This window comes from Peromyscus leucopus, chromosome 5 (assembly GCF_004664715.2).
Source record: "Peromyscus leucopus breed LL Stock chromosome 5, UCI_PerLeu_2.1, whole genome shotgun sequence".
In the NCBI taxonomy this organism is placed as follows: Eukaryota; Metazoa; Chordata; class Mammalia; order Rodentia; family Cricetidae; genus Peromyscus; species Peromyscus leucopus.
Window position 1 is genome coordinate 143,360,763 of NC_051067.1, and position 23,666 is coordinate 143,384,428.

The following is a 23,666-nucleotide window of genomic DNA, read 5'->3' on the forward strand; positions in this document are numbered from 1 at the left end:
CTATCACCCTGCACAAAACTCAAGTCCAAGTGGATGAAAGACCTGAACATAAATCCAGTTATACTGAACTTGATAGAAGAGAAAGTAAGAAGTAACCTTGAATGCATTGGCACAGGAGACCACTTCCTGAATATCACACCAGTAGCACAGACATCGAGAGCAACAATAAATAATGGGACCTCCTGAAACTGAAGGTTCTGTAAGGCTAAGGACACCGCCAGTAAGACAAAATGACAGCCTACAGAATGGGAAAAGATCTTTACAAACTCCACATTTGACAAGGGGCTGATCTCCAAAATATATAAAGAACTCAAAAAAACTAGACATCAGAATACCAAACAATCCAATTAAAAAATGGAAACTTCTCAACAGAAGAATCCCAATGGCCTCCTACTTTTGTACTTCAACTTCTGCATCGTCTCCTCTGATTCCATTGCTCTTCACTTTTCAGAAATGATCTTCCCATCAACGCTGTCTCTCAGACCTTCAGCAGCCTTTGTAAGTATACGGAACTCATGAGAACAATGAGTCTTTTTAAAGGGCACTGTTTAAGGGTACTGTAGCTGTAGTGGTATTCTAATTGTACTGAAATGTGATTTTGATTGTATTTTAATAAATAAAATTGCCCGGGGGGGGGGTCAGAGCTATTAGAGCCATAGCAAGAGTGTGGTGGTGGTGGTGGTGGTGGTGGTGGTGGTGGTGGTGGTGGTGGTGGTGGTGGTGGTGGTGGTACACGCCTTTAATACCAGCACTCAGCAGGGAGGCAGAGGTAGGCGGATCTCTGTGAGTTGTTTTTTTTTTTTTAAGTAATTTATTTTTTTTTTATTTTTTAAAGATTTATTTATTTATTATGTATACAGTGCTCTTTCTACATGTGTCCCTGTGGGCCAGAAGAGGGCATAGGATCTCATTACAGATGATTGTGAGCCACCATGTGGTTGCTGGGAATTGAACTCAGGACCTCTGGAAGAGCAGTCAATGCTCTTAACCACTGAGCCATCTCTCCAGCTCCTTTATTTTTTTTTTTATTTTTTTATTTTTTAGACCCATTCCTAAATCCGTATCAGATAAAATATCACACTAAGGGCAAGAGATTGAGAAAGTTATAACTGGGAAATAACAAAATCACAGAATGGCAACTGATAGACTTTAATTAAGCACATAAAACTGTACTACTTAATATATTTCTCCATGAACTTTTTGTGAAATTCAGATCGCAGCGAATCATTTACAAATCTTTTGTCTTTCTTCTGATCATCTATATCTTTTGCACAGTTCTTAAAAACGACGTCATCATCCCACCTTCTTTTAACCTTGAAGTTGGCCTGAGGCTGGGATGGGTCAATGAGATTAAGAAGAGGGTTTCCACTCAGAATATTTTTCATGTGAATTCCTCCTCTGCCTTTTGTTCTTGTTCCTTCCTGGCCTGCTCTTCAGCTCTTTCCTTCTTGATTTTTTCCAGCTCTGCATGAAGAGCCGCGGTATCATCGTCATTGCTCTCCTCTTCAAAATCCTCATCTTCTTCATCTGTGAGAGGATCATCAGCATCAAGGTTGGCAGCAGGAATCTGGTCTAAGTGGGGCTTCTTTGACACTGAAGAGGAAATTGTATGTTCTCGGGTTGGACGGTCCCTATTTTTTTCCCTTGCAGCAGCTCTCTCTCTCTCTTCCAACTCTCGGTTGCGAATCTCTTCGGGGACATCCTGTGTTTTTTCTTTCTTTTTTTTTTTTTTTAGGTTTACAATCCCCCAAATTTACAATAAAACCTAATCATCAGTATAATAGTATTGGGATGAGCCTTTGCAGGAGATGATTGGGTAACAAGAGTGAACCCTCAGGAATGGGATTTAGTGACCTTTTACAAAGGGCTCAAGGTAGCTCTACCATCTCTTCCATCGTGTGAAGACAGAGCAGGAGCTCACCATTCATGACTGTGAAAAGGAGTCCTCATCAGCATGAAATCTGCCAGCACCTTGACCTTAGACGTCCTAGCCTCAAGGAATGAAAGAGAAGAATTTCCATGGTCTATATGCTTATAATGTAAGTTTGCAGTGTTTTATCTTAGCAGCCAAAAGCAAGAGAAGAACCATACAGAGAAGTGGACTTCGTTATCCTTCTTGTACCCTACTAAGTAATGTTGGCAAAATACATTTTACATAGTATATGTTACATGTCACATCTCTCTTAACAGTTGCTTTCTGTTTCTTAAAAGTGTAGAAGTTGTGTCACTTACATGGAAGTAACCTCAATCAAGCATCCTCAGAAATACTTTGTTTAAAAGCTCACCTATGTTTGAGACAATTATTCCTTCATATAAGGTCAACTTTTTATAACCTATGAAAGAAATTACTTACTTTAGAAACTACCTTTATACAAAAATGAGTTGATGGCTCCTTGGCTTTAGAAAATATGCTTAAGTAGGAAGCAAGAAGATCTCTAAAATGTCTTAATTTCCTCTCTAAAAGACCACTGGAATATCTTAATTAAAAAATTATTTACTCTTTGGTGTCAGGGTAGACACATTCATTTCTGAATGAATTACAATGTGTTTTGACTTTAGTACCTTAAATACACAGTTCTAACAATTTCCCATCCAATGTAAGTAAACTATAACAAAATTATTTTTGTGTGCTTCAACAAGGGAATGTCTACAAATATGTTACAGTTGCACACGTGGATAAGGCTGCATAGTCATCGCAAGAACAGATTTCAAGGCTGGAGTGCATGGTACTCTTAGTGTATGCTTGATCCCACCCACAGCCACTCTTCAGGACCTGCCATTCGTTTGTGGGTAACACTTCTCATTTCTGGTCCTTTCTTTCCATTCTATCTACACCGAACCCAGGTAAACTTACCTTTATATCACACCCATCATTACAAGCCTCCATCCGTTTCTTCACATTGCCCTACAGATTCCGTCTTAATTAATACAGATGAAGCTGATGTTGTAGGGTTAAGTGCCCCCAGCACACTCCACTGCAAACCAAACACACAGGTGTCCAGCTACATCTTCATTAGTAACTATCTTATAAAAACATACTGCATTCCAGCATTGCCTCCAGATGTATGTAACAGAAAGCCAGACCCAGAAAGCCTAAAAGCTCAGAAGAGGTAAGCCACAAAATCAACTGCTCTGTGTCAGTGTGACAGAGCCGTGACAGGAGTACACAGGCAGGCAGCTAGCAAACCTCTGGGGCCGAGACCAAACACCTTCTCAAAGGAGAGAAGTAGATGGAAGGGTTTGTTCCCGTTGCCTCAGTGGATATTAATCAACTCCAGAAAGATGGTCTAAGGGTAGCTGAGGCGAGCGAGGCCTTCAGGACAGCAAAGAGTGACTACATACATGGTAGACAACATAGAGGGATGAGTCTAGAATCAAAGGTCCCTAAGGAGAGAACAGCGAGAATGGCTGCCTACCATGACACCAGCCCATCTGTGAACGAGGGCCCTGCGCTTTCCTGACAGCATGCCACCACTGTTGTCTGTTGTCTTTGGATAGATCAGTCCTTGGGACTGACCGGGATACGGGGAAAACAGCTTGAGCAGCCTTTCCTAACCAGACAGGAGCGAAGCAGAGGCGGGAAATGTGGGGTAGGAGGCTGAGAGACTGGCGAGGGAGCACCGGTAAGCACAGAGCCGCGCTGGCTCTGCCTGGCCCTGGTGGCTCTGCACATCCCAGACTTGCCGGCCTGCTGATTGTGACCAGAACACACACAGTCTGAAAATCAGTCCCCAGTAGTGAAAAGCAGGTCATGTTTCCTGGCTATTCCTGTTTTGCTACCATGATCAAATGACATTCAGGACAGCGCTCCCATCTGGGGAGGCCCTCACGAACTCTGAGCATTCTGAATCAGTGTGAGAGACTGCATTTTGTACAATGCCAAGCCCAATTTATCAGCAGTAATCACTGGCTTCCTTAGGACTCCTTCAGAGCGGTTTCATGAATGAATGATAATATCTTCTAAGATCATGGGAGTTCAAAGCTGAGTTTCAGAAACATGCCCAGTAGCCCAGAGCTACAAACATCACAGAAGGCATGAGGAAGAAGGGGAAAGGTTAGAAAACAGTTTAATTTTTTCATAAAAGAAGTTATGTGTGGATGATCTCTTTATTTAAAAAAACTGAAACAAGATAACACAAATCAACAAAAATGAACATGTAGAATTTCAGAGATAAACAAAAGGGAAAACTAGAAATGTTACAAAATAATAACTACAGGGAAGCAACAACCATTAAAATAATTAGAACCTAAACAATTAGGAACACCACTGATAAGCTGGAGGAAATAATGCAGAAGAAAACGAAAACAGATTTTATAGATGATAGAGGAACTTCAGATTTAACAATTTTGCACAGTTCATATCCAGAAGGACTCATTGCCTGGATGAAACAAAAAATTTAAAATACAACAAAACCAAAGTCTCTCTTGATATTGATGCTTGAACTTTCCAATCAAAAGTGCCCACTGATTCACAGAATATTGATAAAATTTCCTAGGAAGTATGTCTCTTAAAAAATATACAGTACTCAACACAAAGAAAAATAGGAATAAGGAAAACTCAGTTTGGATACACATGTTGTTACTAAACCTCAAGAATATTAAAACAAATCAAACCAAAACAAAAACGTGTAATTGCATGCACGGTGGAAAGATTCTTTTGCTCTCTTTTACCTCACTAGTGAGCACTACCAGCAGAGAACATCAGTGTGGACCCCGAAATGTTATAGGGAGAAGAGTGAGATCAGGGAACCTAGCCCCCTCCAAAGTTTCCTTTTGGGCAGGACACCAATGAACAGGTATCCTTTAACTTGGACAAAATCAAGGGACACAGTCTTCTTGAAAATTTATTGAAAGCTTGAAAGCCAACAGAAGAATGGTGATTAAAGAAAAACCAAGTTCAATAAAATAGTAAAGAATATTTAGAACCTAAGATCAAACAAGCTCTAATTCTCATAATAGAATATTACAAAACCTGTTTGTGCCAATGGATTGTAGAAAGAAAGAAAAAAAAAAAAAAGGCCAAGTGGAGAAGATGAAGTTAGAAATGCGCTGGTTTCTTCAGCTTTTCCATCAGAAAGCCCAACTTTCTGTCTAAAATGGACATGCACTGTTTAAAAAGTGCCCTTTGCAAGCTTTTTTTCTTTCTTGAGTTTTTTTTTTCCAGAATGCTACTTTTTGTAATAGCACTCACCTAGAGTTTAGTAATTCTTTGCGAACCATATTTTTGTCTTTTAAAATAAAATAACAGGAATTATTTTAATTAAAACATAGACACAATTCAATTATTATATATTTATATTTCATATATACATATACATCTAGAAATATCTAGAAAGAGACATACCCAATATATCTATGGTTATTTTCTGGTAATAGGATTAGAGGTGGATTTTACTTTTGCTTATCTTTGTGGGGGTTTGTAGGGTTTTCTTTTTAAATAGTTTGTTATGTCTCTTTAAGTTTATTTTCAGTGTCTTATATTTATATAAATAGCACAGCCTCTTAAGCAAAACTGAAATACAAGAACAAGTAGCAAAGACCAATAGAAAGAGAATTATACTGAGACCTGAAAGAGAACAAAGTCTCTGAGCATAGTAACCAGCACCCAACCTTGTCTAGTGGTCAAAGCAAGGAGAGGGCATCAAGGTACATGTTTTTAGCGTGTACACAAATATGAAGACGTCACCTTGAAGGAAAAAGTGTTAGTTGAGAAGCTGACCCCTGTGGCCCATTGTATCATGCATTCCTTGCAACTCCATTTTAGCTCATTCTTCAGGTGAGGTCAGATAGCTAGTCAGTGATGATGCACAAAATGGGCCTCAAAGTCATGTGATCTCAACGGATGCTCTGTCCTCTTCAATCCTCTGCCCCCTAACTTCTCAATTCTAAGAGAAATTCTGGCCTATTATCCTCTTAGTGGCAGGAAGGTGTTCAGTCCCAGTTGTGTGAAAGTTTGCAGCCAGCCAGGGCTTGGAATCCTCCAGGGTCACAGAAGAGCTCTTAAATTCTGTAGAGGACAGGCTAAGCCTGAGCATCACAAGACTGAGTCTCTAATTACATGGGAGCCGATTTCCAGTCCTGATAGACTTCACACCAGGATACCCCCTGGCCAAAAGTGCTAAGTCTGAAGGAAGTCATGGGAAACAGAAAACTATGGAACAAGGCTCCTAACCCAAGCTTTTCATTTTTACACTCATTTGCATTCTACTTACTCTGAAGGTTTTGTTGTAATTCTACATGGGAACAACCATTGTAAAGGAAATAAGAGCTGGAAACCAATAAAAACCTCTAAACTACAGTCCATTTAACATTACAGCCTCTATTAAAACTACCATTGTCTACTTAAATACTCCCAGTAAGTCATTTTACAATTCAGACTTTCTTTGAAATTTGTATTCATTTTCTCTGCCCACAAGTAATAACGAACCCAATAAAATATCCCTTCTTTGGATAAAAAGAGATTAACAAATGTGTAAGCATAATTTTCATTAACTATAAATAATTATCCTTCTTTATATAAACATCAAATAGATGGTTACATGTAGATATGTATAATGATGTCCATAATTCTAGTCACTAAGACAGATTTTGGTACCTTCTTCAATATTAAGTTTTTTCTAAAGTATTATGCCAATTCATTGTTAATTGAGTCATTACTAAAGCCCAGACAAGGTGAGAGCTGGTGGTTTAAATAGAAAATGGTAATCCTTTAAGAACTCAAAGTTTATTAGACAAGAAATATGTAATAGTTGGTCTTACATCCCTAATTCTTAAGCTCTGCAAAGACAAAGTAATTGTAATTATCAGGGTAGACCTCACACATGTGGACTGATCTTTCACTTCAAAATAGGAAGTGGCTACTGGCAGGAGAAGATGGGAAGCCAAGGAGAAAGGTTTGGCTTAGCACTAAAGAGTTAAGGCAAAAGGCCCTCACTTCGTAACACATCCTGTTTGTCACTTTTCTGTCGCTGTGAACCTGACTCATGCTTTCAGAGATTTCAGTCAATCCTGCAGAGGAGGCATGGCAGAGTGGCTCCAGCCTTAGGAGGAGGAGTGTGTGGTGGAAGCTTGCTCACATCATAGTGAACCAGGAAACAGAGACCATAACTGGTTCTGCTGGAAAATATAACTTTCAAATGCCTGTCCCTAGTTGTCTACTCTGCCAGCCAGGCCTTTCCTCTTAAAGGCTCCACAGCCTATAAAACAGCCCCGAGAGATAAAGGACAGAGTATTCACAAGGTGAGCCCGTTGGGGGCCATTCCAGATCCAAACGACAGGCCATAATGCTTGCTTGCTGGTGTGTAGATTGAGTATGTGGAGTGTGGCCACAAACACTCTCCCATTTCCTATTGCTGGGCCCCCTGAAGGGAAGGACTGCTTAGAAAGATCAGCATTAGAGAGGAGAGGGCCCCGATGAAGCAAAGACCTTCCTGTGCCTGTGTCTGCATATGATTGTTTTTTTCTTCTGTAAACCTTTACTCAGTCATTCATGCCCCTCTGAGTCTGACTCCTACTTCATGGAATTTGTAGAAAGCCTTGCTGAATCTCAGGCTCGTGTGCCTAATGTCTTAGTTCCTTGAGATTTGTCAGGACAAGCAGTTGGATTTCCCCATCACTATCCAGCATGGACTGCTAGGATCAATGGTATCCCATCTTTTGTACCTTTCATTTCTCTCTGTCATTTCCAGAATTTTGGAAGTTGCTTACAATGCATTTCCTGTCTACTTAGGTAATATTATATCCTTCTGAGGTCTTTGATGCAGTTGAAGACTAAATAGTTATAATTATAATTTTCCTTGGTTATGATAAAAGATAAATTAGATATGAAATTTTAGACTCACAAATACGGATAGATGATAGAACATTTTCTTTAATTTTACAAAATACCAATAGATTAGACATTGTAACTGTAATTCTTGTTTGATAACTGTTCTATTATATGCAATTTTACTATGTTAAAGTTAAAACCTTCCTTTTTGATTAAAAAGAAATGGGAAAGTGCTGTGGGATGTCTTTCTGTATGCTGTGAATATATGTTGCTCTGATTGGTTGATAAATAGAGCTGTTTGGCCTATGGCAAGGCAGCTTAGAGGCTGGTGTAAAATCAAGGAGAGAGACAGGAAGAAGAAAGGCAGAGGCAGAGGAGACACCAGCCGCTGCCAGGAGAAGTAAGTTGTGAAAATACCAGTAAGCCACAGCCACCTGGCAACTTATAGATTAATAAAAATGAGTTAGGTTATAAGAGCTAGTTAGCAAGAAAATTGAGCCATAGGCCATGGCCATGCAATTTGTATTTGATAAATCCTCTTTGTGTTTACTTGGGTCTGAGCAGCTGCAGGACTGGGTGGGACACAGAAAAACTTCCAGCTATATTCATTGATTGATTTATTCCTTATCTTAGCTTCCTTTCCTGTTGCCATGATAAAATACCCTGACAAAGCTACTTAAGGAAGAAGGGTTTATTTTGGCTCATAGTTCAAAGGTCCAATCATCACAGCAGGGAAATCAAGGCAGCAGGGACAATTGGATACAGCTGGTTACATCACACCCATTATCAAGAAGCAGACAACAGCAGATATATGTCTGTGTTCTACTCACTTTCCCCTTTTTATGCAGTATGGAATCCTCATCCAGATAATGCTGCACCCCACAGAGGGTGGGTCTTCCCACTTCAATGACCTCATGGAGATAACCTCTCACAGGCAGTCCCAGACTCTTTTCCCAGGGACTTCTACATGTCATTGGGTTGGCAATGAAGATTAATCATCACACTCCCTTAGAGGAAGCTGACACCAAGTAGATTGTCCTCTGTCTGGAGGGATTACACCACCTCTGGTTCTTCCATTTTGAAAATGTTTCTAAATCCTTGGACTCGTCTCTTCTGCCTGGCCCCATAACTTCCCTTTCATTCTCAACATGACTCCTAGGCCACCTGGTGTATTGATTTCTGCATCATCCATCTGCCAATGATTATCAAATCTATGTTTCTGGCCACTTGAGAAATCTACACCAGGCTTTTATCTGTCCACAAAAGTCACCTAGGTAGCTTCAAATTCAAAGGACCCAACACTGAATGTGTGGTTCTGTCTTCTACGTAAAGTATATTAAGATGAATTTTCCATCTACTCAGAAATCTTTTGAAGATTTGGGTAAGGCATCCTCTCTCACTAAACTTCCTGTTACCCAGTAACCACATCATGGTTGCTTATAGTAAATTTTTATTATTTTCAAAGAAAAGATCAGACACCTTCTACTCACTGTTCTTTCTTAAGTTGTGTAAACATAAGGTGCTGTTTAAAAAACAATATGCATTCTCTGTACTGTGGTTTTAGGCAAAGAACTAATTTTTTTTTAATTTTCACTGATTTTTTGTTATTATGGTGAGGGCCGAGTCATTACAAGACATATTACATCATAGCAGGAGGGCACGTGAGAGGGGAGGGTCACATGTTGAGACTGAAAGGAGGAATGAGGGTCGGACTTACTCCCACGTCCAGTGTGTCACAGGACCTGCTCACACCAAGCGTTAGACCTTCACCAGGCCTCCGAGGACTGATCAATGCAATCAAAAAATCAAGAACAAAATCTTAGACAAGAAAGATGATAGTTTCTTTTTCATTTAAATTAACTCACTACACACTTAATTATGAGATGGACACTTGCCAGCCACAGGATCGGTATTCTTGCGGGCTCATCTATGCACCAATTACATTGTACTTCTCTAAAATGGCCAGGAAAAAAAAAAGCCCGAGTTCAAAACCCAAGTTGGCATCGACTGGAACTCAGAACTTTAAATTATAGTATTATTGGATTATTTAATTCCTTTTTCCCCTAAGTCCTATAGATGTGCACGTTTGCTCTACAGGTGATATAGAGTGTACCAGGCAATAAGGCATTTCCTATTTGTACCTCAGTACATGGTCCTTTGGTCTCCAGCTCCTGTTACCCTTTTATTTAAAACAGTAGTTCTCAACCTTCCTGATGCTGTGACCCTTTAATACATTTCCTCATGTTGTGGTGACCCCCAATCATAAAATTATTTTCATTACTACTTCATAACTGTAATTTTCCCAGTTATGAATTATAATGTAAGTATCTGCATTTTCCGATGGTCTTAAGCGACTCCTGTGAAAAGGTCATTTGACCCCCAGCAAAAGGGTCTTGACCCACAGGTTGAGAACCACTGGTTTAAACATTATCTTCCTTTTCCTATGACAATGCATCTGTACTGTAAGAAAGGAATCTCTTTAAAATGCCTTTGACCTCTTCTGAGTTAGTAGTCTAAAAACATTAGTTACTCTTGGTAACTAGTTAGTTACTCCTTGTGTGTCATCTTACAGCTCAATTTACTTTAAATATATAACAGTCTTAAAATCTTTTCAGTAAATATATAGTAAGCTATTTTAAATGCTGACCTCCTACTGGTTGAATAAAATTAAAACTAAAATACAGCACTGTTTTGTAGATGGTACCGAATCAAAGTAATTAATGTTTTCTTTGATAAATAATAGAAAATAAATTCCGATACAGGGATTGACAGCACACATACGCCGGCTAAGGGCATCCACTCTAGGGTTTTCTTTTCCCGAGGGTCATGGTTGTGACTTCCCAGCAGTCCCTGGCTAGTCAATAACCCTCTGCTTGCTCTGAATGGGGAATTTTCCTAGTCTGTTTGACTTCCTAAGTTTTACTAAGTCTTCCTAAATTAGAGCAAGCAATTTCTCTTTGTTTTACCTAATATTTGAAAATGGGAAGAGAGGGACAGAGGAAGAGAGAGGGAGGAAAGAAGGGAGGGAGAAGAAGGGAGGGAGAGAGGGAGGGAGAGAAAAATCCCCTGGGCCACTGAAAATTATGCTTTCATTCCAGCCGCCTGCTTCAAGTCAGTCAAAACATCGCAGACTTCAAAAGGGGCATTCGGCCTTCTTAGGGCATTTTGGTGTCCTTCTCTGGTTGGCCTAGGAGGGATCAGTTATTTGGATAACTTAGTTTCTGGAGCCTGCTGGTCTTGTAGAAGACCTCAGTGTCTGCCTGCAAATTAGTTCTATTGAGCACGAAGAAATCCCTGGACAGGCTAGAAGAAATAAATGGTGATAAAATCTAATACTACAATGTTTGTAATGTGATTTTATTCTGCTGTGTAGCTTGCAAGCACGGCTAATGCTGAATTAAATATTTTAAATTTTTTGAAAAAAAGGGGGCATGAAAAGCAGCAAATCAGATCAGTATACAAGTCACAGCAGATTTAAAGTGAGACTTCCCCAGGATCCTTGTATGAGAACAAACGAAAATATCCCAGTTTCCCCCCAACATCAGCTATATAAATAATGCTACAGACGCAGACCCACGCTTTGGCGCCCCTCCTCCACCCGGGGCAGGAAGTCAGGCAGTTGTTCGGGTTTCTTGGGGCCAGGCCTGCCCTGTGAGGCGCCCCTCAGCCATGTGCTCTAAGGGTGCCTGAGGAGAGAGATGCTAAGGGAAGAGGAACCGGCGGCCAAGACTAACAAACAGGGCCCCTCAAGCGGAACAATGGTCCAGAAAACTCAGCAAAAAAGAAAATAAACTTCATTGGCAGTTTGTTTTTTGACTGTTAAGGGCTTAGCTACAACTCTATCAAGACTTTGAAGAAGGTAAGAAAGTTCACACACGCTGCCTGCTCACAGCTGCTCGAGAGTTTATAGTGGGAATTTATCATCTTGTCTTGCCGTGCCTAATCCACTTTAGGACATACTTGTGTCTTTTCTTTCCAGGGTAAACAGAAGAACCACACCTCTGAGAGAAAGAAGCACTACTTCCGCTCCCACCTCCACCGCCTGGGGCCGGAGTTCAGCCTGGGTGAGAAGAGCTAGCTCTCAGGCCAAAGGCCTGATGCTTTCAAAGGGCTTAACACAGCTGAGGTAAGGAAGATCAGCAGCACAGACCGAGCTGTGACTGTTTGTCTAGATTCCCTAATAGATGCCTGGAGAATAAGGCAGCCCACGAAGCAGTAAGTGAGGGGACATTTAAGGGGCGCGCGTTCTGAAACTTACCTAAGCACCCGTGGTTCCCACCTCTGTCCTTAGCTGCAAATAATGTTCTGGGTCGCAGTGGTCCACGAATTTCAACAAGTTTTTAAAATAATAGTTATCACAGGCTGTTCCTGGTTAGGAAGATAATAACCGTTCCTCCCGTGTTACATTTGCGTAATCATTCTTTAAAAGGAAAAAACAATCTTTATCCTCAGGCTGGATGGCTTCAAGGTGGCTTGAAGGTTAAGAGGGCACGCTGCTCTTGCAAAGGACCTGCGTCTCCTTCCCAGCACGCACATCAGGCAGCTCACAAACACCTGTAACTCCAGTTCCAGGGGATCCAAATTTCTCTGTCCTCCACAGGTACCTAACCTGCACACATGTGGTGTGTGCATAAACTCATGCATGCATATGTGCATATACATAAAGTAAAAAAAACAATCCTTTTTTTAGGTATTTATGAAATACTTATTGAGGAATACTATGATCAAAATACATTGTATGCATATATGAAATCCTCAAAATACCAAAAGTATATTATAAAAATCCATATTTTTTAAAACTCTAAGCCCATATTACTTAGAATTGAACTAAAGAGAATGTGATATAGCTAATTATGGGTTCAAGTGAATAATAAAAGTGAACATGTGTAGTATTATAGTTAGTTGGTAATAGCACCCATAAACAAGAAAAACCATAAAATTGGCTAACTACATATAACTCTTTCAATATATCTTAGATGTAGCCTTCATAGCAATTACATTCCTATTACATGAAACCAAAATTGAGATTATGTCTAATTTGTCCAGATGTTGTAGCACATGCCTTTGATTCCAGCACTGGGAGACAGAGGCAGGTGGATTTCTCTAAGTTTGAGCCTGGTCTATATAGCTAGTTCCAGGCCAGCCAGGGTTACACAGTGAAACCCTGTCTCCAAAAACAAAACAAAAATGTGTTCAATTTCTAACAGTGCTGATAGGCAGGTTTTTTAAAGTTGGAACATGAATGGCAATGTTCCATGAATATGTAAAGAATTAAGTTAAACAAAATATATTCAAAGCAAGATGCAACTTAGTTTATTCTATAGAAATTTCTCAATAGAATGCATGGGAAAGTGTCTAGAGTCTGGAGACACCACCTAGAATCGCATTACTTATAGAAATCCTTAAAGGAAACGATAGGAAAGGCTTCTTAGCACATTTTTAAACCACAAAAATCTATATATATTTATCCCCTCCCCAATTAAAATAAAGTAGAGGAATTGCTTTGTGAACTATAGAGTAATAGTTTCTAAATAATTCACAAGCAAGACCATGTTTTGCTTTCTCCCAAAGCTGCACATATTTCCCAAAGGTTTTTTTTAACTCTTATTGTTTGTTGACCAAGTAATGACTGAGGAGTTCCCATTCTAAGACTCTTTAGATCCACTGCTATCCACCTGAATACCCCTAAACAAGAAAACAAAGGAAAAGAGGCAAGATAAGCAACAAGCTCATCCCCAAGTTAATTTATAACCAGCAGTTTACCCAACTTAATTACAGATCAGTAAGTAGTTTTTAGACCTTAAAAAGAATTAAGGATTTTTACTCTACTTGAGTGCTGACTGAGGGTTTGAAAGAATCCAAGAAATATTTAAAGTATTTCTAATTTGTATGTGTGTTATGTGAACCTTTCTGGGAAAACATAGGGAGTTTTCTTGAACCGTCTACGTGAAACCCACAGGGAAGGCAGAGAGTGTTATGCATTTTTACTCCTTGGCTACGGAAAAGCCACCTTGATCCTTACAGTCTCCCTTCCTCTCTTTCATCAAATAGGATGTAATAAATCCTGAGGCCATGAAATCTCAGCCTTGGGAAGGATTTTAGAGGCAATCCCCTCTCACCTTATCCTCTACCCGGGAGTCCCCAGAAGATTATCACCAGATAGTAATGAGCGAGTGCAGTATAGGCAGTGTATGTGACGTCCTCAGGGCAGCCCCTGCCTCAGTGTGTCACACTTATTATGTATTCTTTGTCATAATAGGCCCAACCTACGACAGGAAACCAGTGCCTCCAAGAAAATTAGATCTGTCTCTTTAGGGCATAATATTTCAGGACAGCCAATTGGTTCAATGTCTTTTTTGTTTTGTTTTGTTTTGTTTTTTCGAGACAGGGTTTCTCTGTGTAGCTTTGCGCCTTTCCTGGAACTCGCTTTGGAGACCAGGTTGGCCTTGAACTCAGAGATCTGCCTACCTCTGCCTCCCGAGTGCTGGGATTAAAGGCGTGCGCCACCACCGCCCGGCTGGATCAATGTCTTAAAGATACATAATGTATGGAGAACTCAACTATCAATTCCATTTACTTCTGGCATACACTTAAAAGCATTCTTGGAACAATGTCTCCAACAAGCTAATACCTAATGGTAGAATAAATGATAGATTTGTAAACTTTATATATATATATAGACATATATATATATAGACATATATATATATGTCTTTAGTATTTATGATCTTCTTTTAAAATGAATTGAGAACATTATAAGAATTTCAGACCTGGCCTTCCAAAGTAATATCAAAATTTAAACAACTGTTACAGGAAGTATAGACAGGGGCCATTCACCTGAACAACCGCTATAACCGAAATGAATAAAACTAATGCAGCTTTCAAAATCATTAATGCACTTTTATCCCCAGACTACTTCCAACTCACAAAGGGCCCACAGTAATGCATTCCTCTCAGAATTTCAGCACACACTGTGTACATGAGACCAGTGACGTCTCTCACTCCCACTGCTGATAATCTAGTAGAATCATCACCTTCCTTTATGTCACAAATAGATCAAATGATCATTTGACACTTTTGTTGGCAACCGTTTTGTGTTGAGATGGCATCCTGGCTGACGATTTGAATTCCATATTTTGAAGTGAAAAAAAAATGTTATTTGTCAGCAATTAAAAAATACATTTCTTACCCAGGATCCTGTAAGAAAGCCTTGTAATGAGTCACCAAGTAGTAATAACAACCACAACAATAATACTTCTCTATTTTCTTTTACGAAAAGAAAAGAAAACTTTGAAGAGAACCAAAGGACTCTGGGGGTTTCATTTTAGCTGGGCTGCCTGGGAGAAGAGGCGTGCATTTCTGTGTCATATGTGTGTCTATTTTGCTACAGTGCTTAGTAAAGGTACCCATGAGCTTCCCCTGATGCTTGTGAGTGAGCTACAGTTATCTTTCTGTATCTAAGGATGCTGTACCCATGGATGCAACCAATGTTGGACAGAAAATACTTAGGAAATAATTGCATCTGTACTGAACACGTGCATACTAGTTCCCTTGCCATAGCTCTCCAAATAACACGTCGTTTACATCGACGTTTTTATTGTCTTTGTATAAAGGTTAATATTTGAAACAAGGCCTCGATATACTGCTAGGTAGCTCTTCAGCTCATGGGCTCAAGTGGCTCATCTCACCTCAGCCTCCAAGAAGCTTGGGACTGCAAGCATGGCTACACCAGACTCCTGGAGATGACTCACAGCACACAGAAGGATGTGCATACATACATATGGATTTGCAAATGCTTGCCATTTGGTAGAAGACCAGACTGAGTCCAGGCCGTACAACTGAGCTACACCCCTTGACCCAATGTCTGCTAAAGGGCAAAATTTTGGAATCATTTGTTACATAGCAGTAGACTACTATTACAACGTTTTCCCAATAAAATTAGTAAAGTACTCAATATTTTTGAACTAAATCCAAAGGCTTTAGTATTGTCAGGACCCCTCCCTTCCAGAACCAATCCTCTAGAGAAGATGACATGGTATCCCTATCTCGGAGGTAAGGACACTGGCTCAGGGAAGACCAGAGATTGGCACACAGCTAAGCTGCAGCTGTACTGGGACTTGCAGCACGTACCTCCAGCTGCCTGCCACCCCAGCAGGCTCCCTCCACTGCTCTCATGGGTATTTTCTTATGCACACTGAATAAGGACCCTAGTTCAGCCATTGCTTTAATATGAGACGGGAGTACATGTACAAAGTTGCATCAACCAATATGTTTTTTATTTAAAACATTTTTTAAAAGATTTATTTATTTACTATGTACACAGTGTTCTTCTGCATGTATGCTTGCAGGCCAGAAGAGGGCACCAGATCTCATTATAGATGGTTGTGAGTCACCATGTGGTTGCTGGGAATTGAACTCAGGACCTCTGGAAGAGCAGCCAGTGCTCTTAACCTCTGAGCCATCCCTCCAGCCCCAAACTCTCTCTCTCTCTCTCTCATATATATATATATATATAATTCTAGTGTTTGATGTATCTTGTTTGAAACTGAAAGAACTCTTAAGAAAATGCCGAGAATCCCTCTGAGGCTAAGATGGCAGAACATGCGTGTAATTCCAGCACTGGGGTGTGGAGGGCAGGGAGGCTGAGAAAGGAAGATCAGGAGTTCAAGGCCTTGGCTGCATACTGAGATGGAAGTCAGCCTTAAGACCCTGGCAATAAAACAAACAAACAAAAAAAGCCTAAATATAAAAATTCTTTTGCATTAGAGTCACCTAGTTTAATTTAAGGCCACCATGGAAAAACTTCTTCAATAAATAAGGCTCATTTGTGGAGAAAATGTGATTAAGGTATTTGGTATATGATTATTAACTGATTTTAACCACTTAGTTTCACTAATCTGTATAGGTTGAATTAATTTCTACTATTAATTTCTCTTATAAAAGCATATATTCAAAATTGCTTTCTTCCTCTGATCAACTTGGCAGAAATGTTGGAATCCCAGTTGATGGGGCTTCTTTCCTAGCAGTGGTGTTTGTCCTCAGATCAAGATCACTTCCTCTATCATGAAAGGCAGCAGCACCCAGCAGCCCTGGGCTGGATTCTGGTCTGTTTCCAGGGATGCCTGGCTCCCTGGAGCCGGGAGGGATGAAAGCTGCCAAGCCGGAGCCTGTGAAGGTTTCCCTCTGTTTACAAAACCTCCACTCCAGGCAATTGTATTTACTCATTCATTCAACCAAAACATTTGCCCATCTATGACAGCGCAAAACAGAGCGCCTCAGCACCAGAGGCAGCCAGGCTGGGAAGGGTCCTCCCAGCCTGCTGTCTGTCCTTAAAGAGATCAAGATCTAAGGCAAACAGACTTTCAAATTAGGACTGACAACCCAGAATAGAAAAAAAAAATCTATGCTAATTAGCAGTTCAAAGCACTTACTGTTTGGAAAGAAAGGGTTCTTTGGGGGGAGGGAAGAAAATATAAATAAATTGACTTCTGATTGTATTCAGTTGACAAAAAAGAGAAAAATAAATGAAAAGAGATAATAAAGAAATAGATGTCGTAAGTACAAAATTACAATAACTACTAATTCTACCTATGGAATTGCATGTATATAATTGTTTAAACTTCTTTATGTCATTGTTATCAAGCTTTGCTTCTTTCGTTCAAAATTCCTGAGTATTTTGAGCCGGAGAGGCAGCTCAGAAGTCAAGAACTTACACTGCTCTCACATAGGACCCGAGTTCAATTCCTGGCACCCAGATCAGTAGCTCACAACTGTTTATAACTGCAGTTCTGGGGATTTCTGGCCTCCAAGGGCACTGAGTGCACATAGCCACACACATAATTAAAAAGAAAATACTTCGCTCAAAAACCAGAATATTTTACTGATTTTAATTGAAAGATAGGTTGGTGAGTTCGATCCATTAGTTGCCTATCACTGTGTAGCAATTTATCCCAGAATTTAGCACATTACCAGACACTGGGATAAGGAATACAGCTCAGCAATACAGTCTGCATTGAGCTTGCACAAAGCTCTAGGTTCATCCCTAGCACCACAAATGCGTGTGTGTGTGTGTGTGTGTGTGTGTGTGTGTGTGTGTGTGTAAACGTAGATAGATGGGTAGACAAATGAACATTTAAAAATACATTTTTATTATCATATACAGTTTTATGAGAGCTACAGTCATTCCAGGATCTATTCTCAGTTTAGCTCACTCACGTGGTTGCCACAGAAGGCTGCAGGTCCTGATCACATTGCCCGGTCACTGAGGATAATCCAAGCCACAGTGGCTTTCATGACTTAGTATCCACAGTGACATGCCATCACTTCTCCCTTTTTCCTGCTTAGAAATGTGTCACTGGGTCCAGACGACACTCAAGGAGACAGATCCAAAAGGACCTTTCCAAGGAGTTTTGTCAACAAGTTCCCTGTCTTAAAGAGGGGAATATCCAGGAACTTGTAAACATGGCTCCCGAGTGTAACAGACCGTGGCTCAGGCACAGGATGGACAGCATTTTCTTGACAACATTCTACATACTTAAACATCCTTTAAAGTTAATCATAGGAACCCTGGAGAGGATGTCACAGAAAGGCTCCTGGCAAACTAAACTGAGGAACCAAAGCTCCCTCATCATCACGTCAGTGCTGATGCAAATGTGGAAGTCTGTGAACAACAATAGTCATTGACTGCAAGATGAAGAAGGTTTCAGAGAAGGGTGGGGGAGGGGAGTGAAGGAAAGAAAAGCAAAGCAGATTGAGAACACAGAGATTCACCTCAGTGGGGTTCGAATGCTCTCCTGGAACTGTGAGGAAGCACTTAAGCTCATGCCGATCCAAATGTGGGCCTGATTCTGTGCACTCCTTGATGACACACAGATTCATTGGTGATATAAAACATTTATGAACTTCAATTACCCAGTTCAACGTGAACACCCAAAGAATGACACAGAGTTCAAATCGGAATAGACTGTCTCCCAAATTCTCCATGTTAAAAATGAGGACAGTGCAGCCCAGCAAAAGAAGAGAAGTCACCGCAGACAGGACAGGCTAGCCTGAGAGGAAGACAGTGAGAAATCTTGGAAGGAGAAATTGAGCAACTGTAGAGCCATTCCCCAGGAACGGCCTGGAAGAGGACAACCTAGAGATCCTCACTGTGTCTGCAAACAGGCTCCCTATCTCCAGACTCTGTTCTGTGGAACCATGTGGCTTTCATGCCACAGCATCAGGCAGGGTTCAGCAGTGGTGACTGATAGACCACACAACACTGGGAAGCAGCAGCATCTCTCACGGTAGCAAAGCTGTGCACCAACTTTTGTTTTTATTCTTTTAGTTTTGCATTTTGTTTTGGGGCACTCACCATGCAGTTCAGGCTGACTTCAAGGCTGTAATCCTTCTGCCTCAACATGTGAAAACTGAGATTACAGGTGTGCATCATCGTGTCTGACTGGGTAGTTTTTATTTTAAGAATTCAAACTAATCACCCCAGATCTTACTATTAAAAAAAAATCAAGTCTCAGGATCTGTGTGTTTACTCAGAGAAAGAGCCTCCCATGCATCATTGCTGTGGAAGTGTGCTGACCAGAGGCAGCCAAAGGACAGCTCGTCTCAGTGGTTAGATCTCTCTCTCTCCTTTCTTTCCAACACCAGTCACAAACAATTTCCATCTTTGTCACACTCCATTTATTTAGTGTGTGTAGACCAAGTGAGCTACACCAGAACACAAGATGTTGGCCAGCTCAGATAAACAAACGTTTACTGAGTGCTCATGGATGGCTTGTCATTGGGCTTGGCCTTGGAAATATAAACATGTCACTGTCCTGCCCCTGGAGTAATTTTCCTGTCTAGGTTTTAGCTTTTACCTAAAATCATCCAACTGCTCTTACATCCTGGTGCCCAGTTTGAACTTTGCTGGCCTGTCTCTTCCAAGCTCTGATGACATACTTTCTTAATGTGCCTAACCGTACTGACCTAGTCACATGACAACCCCCCCATTCCTTCTAGCATAACCTGACCCTCCCAGATGACAACTCCATCCTAATCCTGTGAATAAGCACCTACTGTACCTCAGCTGAGAGATGGTAACTTAATCCTCCCCTAGTCAAGTACATTTTAATTTAATAAGAAATACTATTAAGTACTTACTGAACATTTGGGATAGTATTAGGAATCACAGAAAACACTGAGACAGTATGTATTCCACGTCATGCTTAGCAGCACACATAGAACCCACTTTAGACTTCACAGTACCCCTGTGAACATTATCAGTTCGTTGGCAGACGTGGAAATTGACCCAGAGGAGGCATGTCCACTTGTTTGGGGTAGAGTGAGCATCCCAGCTCAAGTGTATGCTCAGAGTCTAGCCGTAGAATCTAAAGCTCCTCTCTGCACGCCACTCATAGGTTACGATGTTGCTATTCACACAGTCATTCTCCATTTCGCAAATGAGAAGGAACTACAGTTTAGGGATGTTAAGAAACCTGCCTCCGAGCAGAATGAAAACTGAGCGGGTCTGTCTGACTTTAGATAATCCTGCTCTTGCCAAAAGTTGCCTCAGGGTTCAATACAAGGTGTTGCCTACATCACTTACAGAGCACTCTGGCATATATGACCTTATTTCCTCATTGCATGGACCTAGCATATTATATATTATATATAATGTATATCTTATGATTTCTTTCTAAAAACAAATGGAAGCTCAGAAATAAATTTCTTGATGTTATTTGCTAAAATGCTCCATAGTTAAATCATCTCTTACCTGATCCTCATCCCAATATAGGGGAATGAACCTAGTTTTTTGTGCTTGCCTACTGAGCAAAATTTCCAGTCCTGATCCACAGTTAATAACCTAGGCTGTCTTTGCCATGCCCCACCTTCCTATGTTCAAGTTGGCATTTGTTTAGTGTGGTGTATCAAGTGTAACTGGGTAAAACTACCTCAGTTCCAGACCTGACAACCTGGTACTAAAAACACACACCCCACTACACTCTCAGACAAAGGGAAAGAAGAAATCTAGTGTGCTAAACCAATAGCCTGCAGCTAATGGTTATAGAAAAGCCCTTAAGTGCTAGAAAACAATTACATGTGTTCATTATTAATCTTCCATCAAGACACTTAGGATCTGGATAATGGTACATCAAGAGCTAAGCTCCTGTAATAGTCAGAGTTTTCTAGAGGAATAAAACTGATAGAATGAATATATATATATATATATATGATTTATTAGAGTGGTTCATAGGCTTATGGTCCCGCTAGTCCAACAATGTCTGTCTGTCTACCAGTCTGGGCTCTCATAATGTGCTCACACTAGCCTAGACTCTTAAAATAAAGACCTGTGTCATCAGATAGAGCCATCTCTCCATTCCCTGGTTTGACTTGCAATGTGGATGGTATTTATATCATAACTTCCAATGAGTGCCATTACGGGCCACTGTGTTTCTATTAATAAGATATTCATCAAATTTTTCCAGTGTGTTTAAGAATCACCTTTTATTTCTAGAATCCCCAAGTATTAAGAATACAGCATGTACATGTTTTATTTAATGACTTTTTTTTCTTGCAAAACTCAATAGCCAAGACCTGTCATTAGTGATGCAAATTTTCCTTAACTTAAAGGGGCCAAATTTAAGTTTCAGGAATTACAGTGGAACTCTGAAGTGCCCTTATTCCCAAGAGATCTAGCAGATCATCATCTGAAATGTACTAGATTGAAGTAAGTAGTTACATGACTTTTATCATGAAGAGCCTCAGGCCTAGCACTCCCTGCTAGCCACCAACACTATAACCAAGCATATGTATGTAGTGATGTCTGTACCACCAGGCATGGGTGGGTATAAAAGTTGTGTTTTTAAGTTTTGGGTCATTTTGTTTTGTTTTGTACAGTGGAGGGTGATCAGATAACGTTTTATACCAGTCTACATTTTTCTAGAGATTTAAAATTTTTAAATTTATTTTACTTAATGTTTGTGAGTATTATACCTACATGTATGTGTGTGCTTGCCTGGTACACACAGAGACCAGAAGAGGACAGGCATTGGGCCCCCGGTAGTGGGGTCACAGATGGTTGTGAGCTCCCATGTGGATGCTGGGAATCAAACCTGGTTCTTCTAAAGCGTAGTCATCGATCTTAACCACTAGGCATCACATTCTCCCTTTCTAGAGGCTGTTTCTAGTAAAAAGCACATTCAAGTTATATTGTACTTTTTAGTTTTCAAAGAACTTTTGAATTTTGATTCCACTTGAACTGCAAAATTGTGATTTTTAAGTAAGAGAAGAAATATTACCACTTTTATCCATATAGCTGCTGTGTCTGATGCTGAGAATCTACCCCCAGGCCGGAGGAGTGGGTGAAGTGTTGAACTGTCTTCCAGTTCTGACATGGCCCTTGTACTCAGGAACTCCTAACGCCTGTGCTTGCCTTCACAAGACCGTGCCTGTCAACATCCTGCCACTGAAGTGGGAGGAGCTCATGAGGCCCTCTCAGAACCCAAGGTTGTATAGGCGGTTACGGTGGTTGGGGGTGGGGGGGGAGGAGAGATTTTCTTAGGTGGTGTAACCACTGGGAAGTTGCTGGGCACAATGGTTTAGAAGCTTTACAAATACAATCATCATACCCGCTGAAAATGACAAGGACACATGTCTCAGTCTCTCCCACAGAGAGACCACCAGTGCTTACCAGCTGTCAGGGGCTAAAAGAGCAGGATTGGCACTTCTGTCCACTCTATGCCCAGCCTGAATCTCTGGAATAACGGGGAGGCAGCTACCAGCTCTCCCCCATCTCATCACAGTTCTCTACCCACAGAGCAAAGAACCAAGGAATGGAGTCACAGGAGCTTCCGAATCCTCAACTGGTCATTGCATGGGTTAAACATCACACATATGTTTTGATACCGAGCTTTGTATATAAACCCACTCAAAAGACTTCTTTTAAAAAATACCTAATAAGGGCTGGAGAGAGGCTCAGCGGTTAAGAGCACTGGCTGCTCTTACAGAGGACACAGGTTCAATTCCCAGCACCCACATGGAAGCTCACAACTGTCTGTAACTCTAGTTCCAGGGGATCTGACACCCTCATATAGACATACATGCAGGCAAAACACCACTGCATATAAAATACATTTAAAAAAAAATCTAATGAGAAAAACCAAAGGCCTGACTTTTGTTCTTAGGGAATAAGAATTGAATAATTATAGATATAGTAGGCACAACTCCAAAGAGCCCACTAGTAAGTATAATTCTGTGAGCAAAGAGCTATAGACTGGAAGAAAGCTGTATAACAATAATCATACAAAAAGGATTGATCAGCCTGTATGGCTTTTATTCTCTTCGTTTTACTGATACCACAATCAAAGTTCTCAAAGAAATACTTTATAAATATTATCTAGTATTTTTCAAAAAAGGTACATGCAGTGTTCACTAGCTATGGGTAAAAAGAACAATCTACTGCCTAACTGCCACCATAGTGAGGTACCTTGCAGATCCACTGGGAGACAAAAGCAGAAGCAAGGGACTTGGGGTAAGTGTACATGAGGTTCTGGAACAACAGGCAGAACCAACTGATGGGAAAGCAGTCACAAGCAGCGCTGTCTGCTGGGTCAGAAGATGGGCACCAGAGTGTGCTGAGCAAGACAGGCAGTGAGAGGATTGTCAGGGAGAGGGGAGCTCTGCTTGGTGACAGGATGAGAGTTACATGGCCATGTTCATGTGTTAGGATTGGGCTATGACGATTTGTCTCCTTCAGCACATGGGACAGAAGTACAAGGGTCCAACATAATTTTTGTTGGCCTCAAATCCAGTTGACTTGCTCTAAGACAGACCTTAAGAAGAGAACAGGACGAGCAAGGGAACTGTCAGCCCTGCTAGCACGTGTGAAGGCACTTGTCGTTAGTTCAAGGCGCCTTCCACT

At 40.7% G+C, this 23,666-nt stretch overlaps 1 long non-coding RNA gene and 1 pseudogene across 1 annotated transcript; one reads left to right on the plus strand and one right to left on the minus strand.

Moving 5' to 3' along the window:
- Nucleotides 1-1,134: 1,134 nt before the first annotated feature.
- Nucleotides 1,135-2,887, minus strand: LOC114690130 (annotated as a pseudogene).
- An 8,320-nt stretch (nt 2,888-11,207) lies between these two features.
- LOC114690113 lies at nt 11,208-20,332 on the plus strand. The gene is made up of 3 exons (XR_003734029.2): nt 11,208-11,627; nt 11,748-11,894; nt 18,113-20,332. It is a non-coding gene; the product is annotated as an uncharacterized LOC114690113 (long non-coding RNA).
- The last annotated feature ends 3,334 nt before the right edge of the window (nt 20,333-23,666 follow it).